Below are 11,005 nucleotides of genomic sequence, written 5' to 3' on the forward strand. Positions count from 1 at the left end.
GGGTTGGCCTTTGTACTTATTAGGTACAGATTAAGATGCTCAAACAAAAGATTCCAAAATACTGTGGCCTATGTCAGAAAGGGTTGTGTTTTTTTTTTTTCTTCCCTTGTGCAACAATTTAGAGATAAGGGATCCAGTGCTTTGGAGCCTCTGCCCTACAAAACCATACAGAAATTCAGATTTCCTCTAACGGTGGATTTGTCATTCTCTAGAAACTTTTCTTCCTCATTACAGTTAAATTTAACCAAGGAGGGGAAAAAAGCAATGAAAGGAAGGCGATCTCCTTTTAGGGAGGAGATACATAAGTTGCATATCTCTCAGCTCCCATATTGGGAAAGGGAGCATCTTTGTTAGGAGGATATCTAGCCTTAAAACCTAGACAATTCTCTTTCTAAATGTAAAGGAGAGAAATGGATAGTGGGACAATTATCATCTTTGCCATTCAGACAAAGTAGAAAAGACATTGAAAAGAAACCAGAAGACCTCAGTAACTGACCTGGTTACAGTGGAAAATTGCTTGGTCCTTTGTTTCTTCATTTGTAAATGAGGGGCTGAACAAGATATTTCTGAGGTCCTTTTCAGCCTCCATGTTGTATGAATCACTTTCCTCAACTACTTTCTTTACCTTTGACCTCTATTTTCATAATTCAAAAAGGGTCAAATGAACTTCAATTTGCTTACCAACAATGAACAGTGCTCTCTTTCTTTCCATTTCTAGTTATTTTTTAAAATAGAAAACGATGTGTTGTTGCTTTTACCTTTAAGTCGTAATATATTTTTTCCATCATTCCCCTTGATCTCAGCCTCCTCTCCTATTAGGAGGAAAACAGGTTGTTCCTAAAAAATGAATCACTTTAGAAGTGTTCTGTAAGGAAAATTTAAAGAAAGGTAAATCTTTTTTTTTTTAATAGGAGCCTCTGCACTACGAAACCATACAGAATGCAGATTTCCACTAACTGTGGATTTGCCATTCTCTAGGAATTTTCTTCCTCATTACAGTTCAATATAACTAAGGGGAAAAAAAAATGAAAGGCAGGCAAATTTTTTTCAGGGAGGAGATGTGTAAGTTGCATTATCTCTCAGCTCCCATACTGGAAAGGGGAAATAATTAGATGCTATCTGTGTGCCTTCCTTATTATAAAAGTATTAAATGAAGCCTTGTGAAAAAGGAAAGGAACAAAAAGAAAGGTAGTAAAGATGAGAGTCTCTGGAAAACTCATTGAATGGATGGAAAAAGAATCAGAAATTTGGAAGAGAAAAATAAAACCCTATGAAAAGTCTATTGGGGTTGTTTTATTAAATCTAGAGAAATATTTAATTTTCTGCATGTCACAAACATCATCATTCAAAAAACCCCTCATAATTAAAGAGCAGACTATTTCATTTTACTTTTTAATAACAGCTTTATTGAGATATAATTCACATACCATAAAATTCAACCTTTTTAAAATATAAAATTCAATGGTATTTTAGTATGTAAAACCATCATCACTATTGAATTTTAGAACATTTTCATCATGCTCAAAAGAAATCCTGTATCTGTTAGCAGTCACTGCCCACCCACCTCCTTCCCATCATCAGCCCTTAATCTACTTTCTACATCTATGAATTTGCCCACTGTAGATACTTTATATAGATGATATCTAGCTTTAGTTTGGGGCTCTCGTTTTTATTTCACTATTCTATATGTCTAAGTACAGTAATATACTATCTTGATTATTGTAGCTTTATAGTAAGTTTTGAAATCAGGAAATGTGAGTCCTCTTAATTTTAGTATTTAAAAAAATATTTTGGATATTCTGGGTCTCTTGCATTTCTATATGAATTTTAGGATCAGCCTCTCAATATCTTCAGAAAAGTCAGTTGGGATTTTGATAGAAATTGTACAGCATCTGCATATCAATTGTTTTCTAATTTGTGAACAAGAGATATCTTTTTTGTTTAGGTTTTATTTAATTTCTCTCAAAAACATTTTGTAGTTTTAAGTGTACATGACTTGCACCTCTTTGGTTAATTTTATTCCTAGGCATTTAATTCTTTGTGATTCCATCATAAATGAAGTTGTTTCTTTAATCTCATTTTCAGATTGTTCATTAGCAGTGCTTAGAAAAACAATGAATTTTTTGGTATTAACCCTGTATCTTTCAGGATTTATCACTTCTAGTAGTTTTCTTGTGAATTTCTAAAAAATTTCTCTATAAAAGAATTACAAATAGCTTTACTTTTTCCTTTCCACTCTGGATGCATTTTTTCCTTGCCTAATTGCTGCAGCTAGTGGCTTAGTACAATGCAGAATAAAAAGTGAACAACATTATATTGTTCCTAATTGTAGGGAAATTTTCAGTCTTTTATACCATGTTAGGTCAGTGTTTCATAGGTGACCTTAATCAAGTTGAAGAAGTCCCCTTCTATTATTGATATGTTGATTGACTTTCATCTTAAAAGAGTGTCAAATATCCCATGTGTACTTGTGAAAAATGTGTTTTACCATTGTTAGTTGAAGGGAAATTTAGGTGCTTATTAGATCTTATTGATTTATAATTTGTACCTTGTTGATCTTCTACCTAGATCTACTATTATTGAAAGTGAAAGACTGCATTCTCTTATTTCTATAGCTGAATTGTCTGTCTCTCACTTCTATTATGTCACTTTTTGTTTTATGTATTTTGAGGCTCTGTCATTAGGTGCATCTTATTTAAAACTTGTTTTATTTCCTTGATAGATTGAACTTATTACTATAAATCATCCTTTAAAACTAGAATAACAATTTTGTCATAAATTTCTTTTTGTCTGATGCCAGGGCCCAGCCCCAGTGGATCCAGGGAATTCGAAGGTGGGGACGGCGTCGGCGTCTTTGGAAGAATACATATTTAATTACAGATATATAGAGAGATTAGAAACAGATAGTGTAGTAGGAGATAGTGTAGTGGAGAAAAGGAGGCTGAATCCAGATGGGAATTCAGCCAGAGAAACGGGAGCAAGAAAGAAGCGACATGCGGGAATCAGTCTTTCCAGAAACTGATCCATTTTCTTTATTTTTAGGTTTGCTTTTATATATATTTTGTTACACATAGGGATGAATACAGAGTCACGTGGGGGTTAGCAGTCCTGACCTTTATCAAAATCAGGTGCTTCACATAAAAAGATCTTAGGGATTTTATGATCCTTTCTTTCTGATAACCAAAAAACTTATTTTTTCCAAGGGTGTTTTTTCTTAAACCAGGCACCACCCTCCAAATAAAGTTACATTCCTATAGGGTGAGGGTGTAGTGAGTTACAATCAAGAAAGGAATTTATTTAACCCAAGGTTAACATGATTAATCTTAAAGGCTAATACTTATTTCTCCTATATGCTTAAAGGTTAATACTTATTTCTCTTATATGTTAGTTATATTCTTTATAAGGGCAGGGAACATGGAGATTTAGCAGCAAACATCAGCCCAACAAATGAAAATCCTTTCACCAATGCTCCCCTTAAGATCTATTTAGTCTTAAGATAGTGATAAAGTTACATTTTTACATAGCAAGGACACAGTGATTTATAACAAAGCACGGTGATTTATAACAAAGCACAGTGATCTATTACAAAAGAGAAAATTCATTAACTCAAAAAGTCTAGTATTGCTAACCTTAAAAACTACTATATTTCCTTTTCTATATTCCAAATACATTGATTAATATATTCCCATGTGTCTAAGGATACGGAGGCCTGGCGGCAATCATTGACTCAACAAGAAGAAAAAGCCCTATGCTAATTAAGACTTTCAAAATACTCCAAAACTCTCTGTGCTGTTGAGAGGTAGTAAACAATCATGTGCACAGTGGCAGGAGTATGGATAATCCTGTCACACAAGCTAGTCTGTCAGCAGAGAGGTTTGACCTGAGACATCCTTGTCCCACCCAGAGCAGGGAATTAGCAGCAATTATTGACACAACAAATGAAAAACCCTTCACCAATATAATTCCTAACCAACACACTATACTAATAATTTCTAACTCCCCAAAAGAATTTGCCTTTAGTAAGTCTAAAACATCTCGTGCCTCTCAGGTTGGGAGGATGTAAACAATCACATGTGGCCGGACGAACCTATACAGGTGGGCTAGATAACCTTCAGAGGAGTCCGTAAGCTGAAACACTCGGCACTCCCAAGAATTTTTATTGCCTTGGAGCTGCACGTTTATTCCTTCTCCTAGAGAAACGGTTATGGGGGAGAGCCCCCCGTAAAGTCAGAGGTATAGGTGAGAGCATAAAACAGACTCTGGTTTTGGGGTTAGATGCTCAGGAACAGGGGTTTTCCTGAGGCTTGATCACGCCTTTGCGTATGCCAAGCCTCCTTCCTCATGACCTTTGCCCTGGGCGGAGTTCCTCACGCTGGCCCCTGGCAGTCTGATCTAGTTTAACCACTCCATATCTGTCACTATTTGCATGGCATATACTTTTCCATTCTTTTACCTTCACCCTATTTGTGTCTTTGAATCTAAAACGAGTCTCTTTAAAGGGTGTCTTTGGAGAAAAAATGTATAGTTATATCATAATTTTTCCGTCTCATCAAGCTCTATATTTTATTTTCATTTGGCATTTTTACATGTGTTATATTTTTTGTTCCTCCTCTGTTTCTCCATTACTGTCTCCTTTTGCATTAAATACATGCTTACACCAGTCGATTCCCATGCCAATACCTTTCCTCTATATTTTTTAGTTTATTATTAGTTGCCCTTGAGAACAGGAAAAGACCCTGATGCTGGGAAAGATTGAGGGCAGGAGGAGAAGGGAAGGACAGAGGATGAGATGGTTGGATGGAGTCACCGACTTGATGGACATGAGTTTGAGCAAGCTCTGGGAGTTGGTGATGGGCAGGGAAATGTGGTGTGCTGCAGTCCATGGGGCTGTAAAGAGTTGGACATGACTGAGCAACTGAACTGAACTGCCCTTGAGATTATAATTTACATCTTCACTTAAAACAATCAGTTCAGATTATTACTAATTTCAATAGGATACAAAAAATTTGCTCCACTCTATCACCCTCTTCCTTTGTTCTTTCTTATACAAATTACATATTTATACATTTTAAGACTATCAACACAGGTTTACAATTATTTTTTTGTTATTGCCTTTTATTTTAGAGTACAGAAAAGACAAACAAAAACAATTATGCTATTTTACAATGATCTCTTGTCTTCCCATGGCTTCAAGTTACTGTGTATTATTCATTCATTTCAGTCTAATGATTATTTGCCTTCTCCGATATATATATCTTGTAGAGCAAGTATATTAGTGATGAATTCTCTCCACTTTTATTTCTTTGGGAATATGCTAATATCTCTATTTTTGAAGCATAGTTTTATTTAATAAAGATGACAATGGCAACCCACTCCAGTACTCTTGCCTGGAAAATCCCATAGATAGAGGAGCTTGGTAGGCTCCAGTCAATGGGGTCGCTAAGAGTCGGACAGGACTGAGCGACTTCACTTTCACTTTTCACTTTCATGCATTGGAGAAGGAAATGGCAACCCACTCCAGTGTTCTTGCCTGGAGAATCCCAGAGACGATGGAGCCTGGTTGGCTGCCACCTATGGGGTTGTACAGACTCGGACACGACTGAAGAGACTTAGCAGCAGGAGCAGCAGCTTTATTTAATATTGAATTTTTGGTTAACAAAGTATATCAAATGTGTCATCTTCCTGCTTTCTGTACTTCATGATTTCTGATGAGATATCAGTTGTTAATGTTGAAGATCTCTTACTCATGATAAGTTGCTTTTCCCTTGCTGACTTCAAGATTCTCTTTGTTTTGTCTCTTAACAGCTTGACTATGATGTATCTGGGTATGCATCTCTTTTAATTTACTGTGTTTGGAATTAATTGAGCTTCTTGAATGTTCAGAATAATGTTTTTCATCAAATCTGGGACATTTGGGGCCACTTTTTTTTCAAAAAAGTATTCTTTATGCCTTTATTCTCTCCTTTCCTCTGGGACTCTTACTACATGTTTCTTGTTATGCTTGACGGTATCCCAGTCTCTGAAGCTCTGTTAATTATTCTTTATTGATGATTCTTTCTTCTATCACTCATATTGGATAAGCTCTGTTGACTTAATTCACTGGTTCTTTTGTCTGCTCACTCAAGTCTGCTGTTGGTCTCCATTAATGAATTTTTATTAAAAAAATTTTTTTAGGTTAGGAATATGTTTTTATTGAAGTATGCTTTTTTCTTTTTTATTATATAAATTTATTTATTTTAATTGGAGGTTAATTACTTTACAATATTGTATTGGTTTGATTTACAACATGTTCATTTCTTATGAAAAGCAAAGTAATTCATTTATACATATACACATATTCTTTCCAATTATGGTTTATTATAAGATACCAAATATAGTCCCTTATGCTATACAGTAGGAACTTGATGATCCTTTTTATATATGGTAGTTTGTATCTGCTAACCCCAAACACCTGATTTATCTCTCCTCCACCCTTTGATGACCATAAGTTTGTTTTTTTTTCCTCTATGTCTGTGAGTCTGTTTTTATTTCATAAATGAGCTCATTTGTGTCATATTTTAGTTTCCACTTGTAAGTGAAACCTTATGGTATTTGTCTTTCTCTTTCTGACTTACTTCACGTTGTATGATAATCTCTAAGTCCATCCATGTTGCTGCAAATGGCTTTATTTAATTTCCTTTTTATGGCTGAGTTGTATTCCACTGTGTATGTATACTCTGTCTTCCTTATCCATTCATCTGTCAATGGACCATTAGGTTGCTTGCATGTCTTGACTCTTGTAAATAGTGCTGCTAGGAACACTGGAGTACATGTTCCTTTCAAATAGAGTTTTCTCTGGATATATACCCCAGAGTAGGATTGCAGAGTCATATGACGACTCTATATTTGGTTTTTTAAAGGAACCTTCATACTGCTCTCCATAGTGGCTTCACCAATTTACATTCCCCCCAGTAGTGTGGGAGGGTTCCCTTTTCTCCACATCCTCTCCAGCATTTGCTATTTGTAGAATTTTTGATGATAGTGTGAGGTGGTGCCTCATTGTATTTTCGCTTTGTATTTCTCTAATTAATTTTTAATTTTAATTAATAAATTTTCAATTTCAATATTTCTTTCCTTTTTATGTGTGTGTTTCACATTGCCTCTTTGTTCAGGTCTTCATTCAAAATTAGCTGTCCAAAATGATTTGGCGTTTATGGAATAAACAAATTTCAGTTTATGCAGCAGCCTTCTTTTCCTCTGAGGTGGGTTTCTTTTCTGTGGGCTTCTTTTCAGCTGCTGGTTTCTTGGTCCCTGCAGCCTTTTTTCCCACCACAGGCTTCTTCAGCTTCTTATCGCCAACAGCCTTCTTTTCTTTGTTTCCCACCACAGGCTTCTTGCCCGGAATCCCCTTCTCATCTGATTTGGCTTCTAGTGCTGCTGCTGCCTTATCCATGCGGATTTTGTGGTTCTTGGCTTGTCGAAGAGTGGTGTTCCCACACATGGTCTTTGCGTATGGGTTAAGCTTCAACATGATTCTCGGGTTTTTCAGTGGATTCTTCTTCAGGACTCTGCGATGAATCGTCTTACATGGTGCTTGGAGTGCTCTTTGGGTTTCTGGGCTTTTCAAGATTCTGCTGAGGTCTGTATTGAGCATCTTGTACATGGGGAGGTTGCAGTTACTCTTGAGGGAGGCTGCTTTACACCAAGTGCCATACAGCTCATCTAACTTTCAGAAAGCACTTTCAGTCCAAATGCAGAAACGTCCCACATGACCACTAGGAGCAAGTTTCAAAATGTTCAGCTTGCTTACGTTAAGCATGGTAGTTCCAGGGATGTTTCTGAAGGCCTTGATGATGCCATTGTCCTCATTATAGATGACGCAGGGTTCCCTGTGCTGGATATGGAGATAGTTTCTCATTTTCCCTTTGCTAGCTCTCATTCGCTGAGAGGTGTAGACATTTTTGGTATCATTCCAGGCCTTACGTTTCTTCAGAAGCAAAACAGCCTCCTTGGTCTTACTGTAGCCTTCAACTTTATCTTCAACCACCAAAGGAAGTTCAGGAACTTCCTCTATACGATGACCTTTAGACACGACCAGTGCTGGTAAGGCTGAGGCAGCCAGTGCAGAGCAGATGGCGTATCGCTTCTGCGTTGTATTCACTCTGCGGTGCCAACGTCGCCAGGTCTTGGTTGGTGCAAACATGTGGCCCCCACGACACATATTTCCAAAACCACCCTGGCCAGAATGGTGAGTCCCGCTACCTCGAACTCTGGGAATTAGAGCCACAGCTCTGCCAGTACCCCAAGACTCAGCACTGGTTTGACGATCTGCTAATTCACTGACAGCATAGGGCTGTTTGTTGTTTTTGTGCAAGTTGATGTGAACAAAGTTAACAGTATCTAGTCAAATGAGAGCCTTGAACACAGCAGGCAAAGTGACATTTTTGCCAGATGACTTCCCCTTTCAGAGTACACTGATATCAGTGGACGAGCACATGGAAGGGAGAGAAGAAGGCCAGGCTCCTCTCAACCTGGTGGCTCCCACAGGAAAAGCCAATTCCAATATTTCTATTGGATTCTTTTTTAAAAATAATTTCTATCTCTTTAATAATAGTCTGCTTGGTTACATATGATTCTCACACCTTATCCTTTAATGCATTAGACATGATTTTCTTTGATTCTTTGAATATATTTAAAGTACCTGACTTAAAAATCTTTATGTCCAATGTCTGGACTTTTCCAGAGATAATTTCCATTGACTGCATTTTTCCCTTTATACATGGGCCAAATTTTCCCATTTCTTTGCATGTTTTACACTTTTTTTTTTGAAACTGAATATTTTAAGTTCTATAATGTGGCAACTCTGGAAAAGATTTCCTCTTCTTCCTTTCTTTTTGCTCTGTTTTCTGTTTTATTGCTGCTGCTGTTTATTTGTTTAGTGACTTTCCTGGTCTAATTCTGTAAACTTAATATGCTTTTTCATGTATGGTTACTGATTTTTCTTTTTGGTTAGATCAATAGTCAGCTAATTATTAAACAGATTTCCTTAATACATGAAATTGACAAGTATCCCAGCCTTCACCTAGGGGCTCTGTATGTGATAGGACATTCCTTTTAAGTATCTGGCAGGAAATTTATAACTCTGTTTTAGGTTTCCTGATTTGCTTATACAAAACTTCAAAGTCAATTAGAGGTGATAGATTAGACCTTCTGTGGTCTTTTCTGAGCTTGTAAGCTTCTGAACTCCCAGGAATATATCAGGGCTTTTCAAAGTACTCGTTGGAGATATCCATCAGCATTTTTTTCTATAATTTGTCAGTCTATTGTTAGTCACAACGGGTGCTACCAACACAGACAGCTGAACTGCTAAGCAATTACCACTGATTATTTTTTTGACAAACATCCTTGAGCTAGGTCTGTTAATACAGAGTAAGCTCTGAATTAGGTAAAATAAAAAACAAACTCTGAGAGTGCAGCCTTTCAGGAGTTGTCAGAGTAAGCCAAATAATAATTTCCTGGATATGTCTTTTTAGGAGTTCTCTGACTACCATTGGCTCCTCGGTACTACTTTTCACAGCCACTCATGTTGCAATGCTGTTGGTTTTCAAGACTATTATGGAGCTGAGGAGCTAGGGTTGAAACAGGGAAAGTAAAAGCACCATAAAGCTTGCTGTTCTTCCTATAATTCTGTCATTTTCTTGAAATAACACTCATCATATTGTTAATTTCCAGAGTGCTGAAAAACTTACTTTTGATCACTTTTACTAGTGTCATTATTGCTTATTTAAGAACCATATGTTTGGAGATCTTTATTCACCCATTCTAAGGGTACTACTTTATTTCACTTCAGTTTGGTTCAGTCACTCAGCTGTGCCCAACTCTTACACCAGGATACCCTGTCCATCACCAACTCCTGGAGTTTGCTCAAACTCATGTCCATCGAGTCAGTGATGCTTGACTCGACCATCTCATCCAACCATCTCATCCTCTGTCATCCCCTTATCTACCTGCCCTCAATCTTTCCGAGCATCAGGGTCTTTTCAAATGAGTTAGTTTTTCATATCAGGTGGCCAAAGTATTGGAGCTTCAGCTTCAGCATCAGTCCTTCCAATAAATATTCAGGACTGGTATCCTTTAAGATTGACTGGTTTGATCTCTTTGCAGTTTAAGGGACTCTCAAGAGTCTTCTCCAACACCGCAGTTCAGAAGCATCAATTCTTCAGTGCTCAACCTTCTTTATGGCCCAATTCTCTCATTCATACATGACTACTGGAAAAACCATGGCTTTGACTATTGGAAAAACCATAGCTTTGACTATATGGATCTTTGTTGGCAAAGTAATGTCTCTGCTTTTTAATATGTTGTCTAGATTTGTCATAGCTTTTCTTCCAAGGAGCAAGGGTCTTTTAATTTTACAGTGGCAGTCATCAACTGCAGTGATTTTGGAGCCCAATAAAAGAATATCTGTCATTGTTTCTCCATCTATTTGCCATGAAGTGATGGGACCAGTTGCCATGATCTTTGTTTTTTGAATGTTGAGTTTTAAGCCAGCTTTTTCACCATCCTCTTTCACTTTCATCAGAGGCTCTTCAGTTCCTCTTTATTTTCTGCCAAAAGAGTGATGTCATCTGCATGTCTGAGGTTACTGATATTTCTCCTGGGAATCTTGATTCCAGGTTGTGCTTCATCCAGACTGGCATTTCCTGTGAGTACTCTGCATATAAGTCAAATAAGCAGGGTGGCAATATACAGCCTTGACATACTCCTTTCCCAATTTGGAATATATCTTTTTACTGCATTGCTCTGTTGCAAAATCAATTACTAGATGTGTAGGGTCAAGTATCTATTTGGTTTCTCATGATTGAAATATTCTTAAGTTTATACTTGAGTCCAGCTTTCATTATCTTTTGGATCTAAACTGGGTGATTGGTAAAACATGAGGCCTTCTGAAGACATGTTTGGGAGAACAGAAGCTTGACAGCCTTATTTTCTTCAGTACTTTTTTGTCATCTATGAATTTGGTTGA

General features: G+C 37.0%; 1 pseudogene; it reads right to left on the minus strand.

Annotated features, from left to right (window-relative positions):
* Positions 1 to 7,151: 7,151 nt before the first annotated feature.
* Positions 7,152 to 9,753, minus strand: LOC138433763 (large ribosomal subunit protein uL4 pseudogene; annotated as a pseudogene).
* Positions 9,754 to 11,005: the final 1,252 nt, after the last annotated feature.

This window comes from Ovis canadensis, chromosome 1 (genome assembly GCF_042477335.2).
Source record: "Ovis canadensis isolate MfBH-ARS-UI-01 breed Bighorn chromosome 1, ARS-UI_OviCan_v2, whole genome shotgun sequence".
Lineage (NCBI taxonomy): Eukaryota > Metazoa > Chordata > Mammalia > Artiodactyla > Bovidae > Ovis > Ovis canadensis.